The 3,591-nt window shown below is 41.2% G+C and overlaps 1 pseudogene; it reads right to left on the bottom strand.

The window, feature by feature from the left end:
* Positions 1-2,523: 2,523 nt before the first annotated feature.
* Positions 2,524-3,345, bottom strand: LOC148034267 (germin-like protein 1-1 pseudogene; annotated as a pseudogene).
* Positions 3,346-3,591: the final 246 nt, after the last annotated feature.

Below are 3,591 nucleotides of genomic sequence, written 5' to 3'. Positions count from 1 at the left end.
AGTACAATCCAAAATGGTTCAGTGTCCAGTCCAAGAACAATATATTCTCTCTGGGGTTCTTTGAGATGATCAATATATTTTAAATTGAAAGTTTACTTATACTAATACGGTTGTTGGGTCACATGCTTATAATATGTGTGTATTTTAGGTTATGTCTAAGAATTTTGAAACCTTGCATTAGATTTTCCAAATACAAATGTACCCCAAATCATTAGTGAGTAAAGGAATGTAAGAATTTTGGACATGGAAGGATTTGGAAGATTCAAAGTAGAATGGTATCGAGCACATGATTTGAAAACCCTAAAGTGCATGTATAATGTCCCAAAAGAGGGGCCAATTCAAAGAGCTTCTGCCCTAATGAAAAAGGTAATCAATTGTACATGTAGTCAAAATGTATATGTTTTCTCTTGATGTATGTGACAATGGATCGATTGCATCTATTCTTCATTTTTCAAAATATCATAAGCAAGAATTGTTTTTCTTGTTTTTGGTTTTAATATTGTCTTACTCATTCTCTCGCATTCATGACATGATCTACACTAGAGATTGACATCGTTACGCACATTTGACCACATATGTCCTGTAGTTAAATTTTTTTGAAGAGTTATTTTGTAGGAATAATGTCCTCCACATACTCCCACATGATTATTTTCAAGAATATGATATATTTCCTCCTTCCAAGGTACTATTCTCAAAATCAAATCCACTCCCTTGGCTTAAAGAATATCATTTACTAATTAATACCTTCCAATTCTTCTCAAAAACCTATATTTTTTGTCTTTGGGAACATTCGATGGTACTCTACTAGTTAAGAGAAATTATTCTTCCAATTCAAAGGTTTCTCTTGCTCTATACAAAGGAAAATCTAGTTTAATAGCAACTACTTGACACATTGCTTCTTGGGCTGCATTATGAGCTTTCTAATTCTCTTTCTTGGGTATGTATTTCAAACTCCAAGCCTCAAATAGATTTAAATCTCTTCAAATTCTATTACACAATCCTTTTAAGTTTAGGATTCTTGATTTTTTAGACTCCGAGAATCTATTTTACTAAAAGTAGAGCATGTCCTCTAATCCTCAATCTTTGAATTCCTATCCTTTGACAAAGTAAGATAGTTCCTTGCAATGTTGCATATTCAGCTTCATTGTTACTAGTTGCCTCAAGTTCAACAATTTCTTTACTTATCAACTTATCAAGTGGAACATAAACTAAAATCTCTTTTGATGATGCTTGATGTAATTTTCGATATGATCCATTGAAGTACATCAAAAACGAGTATTCAATCTTTGGTTTCACTTCTTTATCTCCAAATTTTCTTTTTAGCAAGAATCAATTGCCCCTATAAGTCAAAAGATCTACTATTGTAGCTCAAGTTGAATCTTTAACTTGAAATTTATATTTAAATTCCTCAATCTCAACAATCCATTTTCTAGCTCTCCTCAAAAGGTTTGGGTTATTTACTAATCATGGCAATAGTGTATAGCTTGTCAAAATTGTAAAGGGTTCTAGTAGTAAAAACCTCCTCAACTTTCTACAATTACATATTATACTAATCATTTTCAAGAATGTTGGGAGCTTTCTGTGGGATTATAGCATAGGAAAGAGAGACACTATAGGGCATGGATGGGTTTGAAGAAGGTAGGCAAGATGGAGACACTTTAGCCATAGATGAGCTTTGATTATCTCATGCTCCTTGGGTCCTATCCACTAAAGTGGAGTACATGATGAAGCAAATTATCAAGTCTATCTATATGCTGAAGGGTACAATATGGTCTCTCAAACTCATATTTTTTAAAGATGACCAAATACTATGACTAAAATCCAATGATTGGCACACTATATGCCAAGTTTGGCCTAGCCTTGATAGTAACTATACAATCAATATTTCGGTGAGATCCTAGCAAAAAATCATATTGGCTATCATCATAACTAATGATTTCCACATCTTCTACCATTAGGGGTGATGGTTAAGTTCCTAGAAGAAGCTCCATATATTAGGGTTCGTGAAACTATGGTATCCAAATGGGTAAAAAGAGTCTACTAGCCAAGATCAAAGACACGAAAAGCCATGAAGAAAATGAGAGAGATGAGCGAAATGAGCACACAATGCTTTAAGCAAGGCTAACATTAAACAGTAAAAGTCAAAACGCATGTCGCATACAAGGAAATTAACCCCTCCTACGGATGAGAATGCAACCCATCATCTACTCCACCTCCTTTGGACCAGCGGCAATACACACCTTATTCCCTGTAAGACCTTACCAGACTACCGTTGGGTATCCATTGTATCTTAACCTCAAAATGCAGATAGCCGCAAAGAACTGCCCTTGTAAGAGTCGACACGTTAGTATCAAGTGGTAATATCAGTGAGATCCATGCCCGTTCAAAGTCTGGCTTGGGGGCGAACATAATAATCGGATATATGGCACGGGAGGCTTCCAATTTACTTGAGGACAATAAGGGTACATACATGAAGCTTCATTCAGGCAGGCGGATTTTTGAGACGTCTGTGCGGAACACAAAGCTAAGCTGGCGTTGCTGATTATTGTAATACCTATACGGAGAGCCATTAGTACACAAGATATCAGGCGATTACGATCAGAGCTCCGAGCTGTATGTTACATCTTGAATGCCCAGCTGGAAGGTGGCCTTGATGGAGTCAAGGGTGGTGTCGTCGAGGAAGAAGGTCTTGCGGAGGACGGCATTGGGGATGTTGGGCGTGAAGAGGGAGCTGGCTACCAGTTGGAAGCCCGGCTGTTGGCTGTTGAGGGCCACGACAGCGTGGGCGGCGCCAGAGCCGACGTTGAGCTGGAAGTGCAGGAGGCCGCGTGGGAAGATCATGACGTCGCCTGGGCTGAGGACCTTGGCGAAGAGCTTGTTAGAGGTGTCCACGAAGGCGCAGTAGAGGTTGCCAGACAGCACGAAGATGATCTCGCTGGCCCTGGGGTGCGTGTGGGGCACGATCACCCCGCCCGGCGCAAAGTCCAGGCGCGCTACCGACAGCCCTAGTGTGTTCAGGCCCGGAAACTGCTCCACAAGCCCAAACGTGGCCACTGCCAGCACCGGGCTCTCGGTCACATTGGCCGCAGCCTGGGTTAGGCCGTGGAAGATGAAGTCCTCCTCCGTCGCCTTGGCTGCCTCCTTGCACGGATACCCGTTCACGTTGAGCTGCTGCGACAGGTCAGCCACGCAGTAGTCCTGAAGTGGATCCGGATCGGAGGCCTGCACTACCAGGGTCATATAGTTATTGTTGCAGGGGCACAGTAGTATTACAGCTATCAAGACCAGGTGGCTGCTGCTGCAGATCAGTCTCGACTTCATCCCTGCATTTCTCCGGCTGCTCATTATCGTCATCATCATCATCATCCACATCAAGTAGTGCTGTGGATACAATTATAATATTGTCTACCAAATACTACTGGATCCCGTGGAAGGTGCAAAGGACTAGCTAAGGAATGAGGGATTGGGTGATTGATACAAATCACACGACGCTGATTGCATACCCATCAGAGACCCGCCTACATATATATATAACTTTCCTCGCACGGGCGAGTACTCCCCGCCTACAAGCTTTCTCATCCTCTTGTCTTT

This window comes from Lygodium microphyllum, chromosome 6 (genome assembly GCF_053477565.2).
Source record: "Lygodium microphyllum isolate KBCC chromosome 6, Lygodium_microphyllum_v1.1.10, whole genome shotgun sequence".
Taxonomy (NCBI): Eukaryota; Viridiplantae; Streptophyta; class Polypodiopsida; order Schizaeales; family Lygodiaceae; genus Lygodium; species Lygodium microphyllum.
Note: the sequence above shows the minus strand (reverse complement) of the source record. Positions and strands in the feature narration are given on the sequence as shown.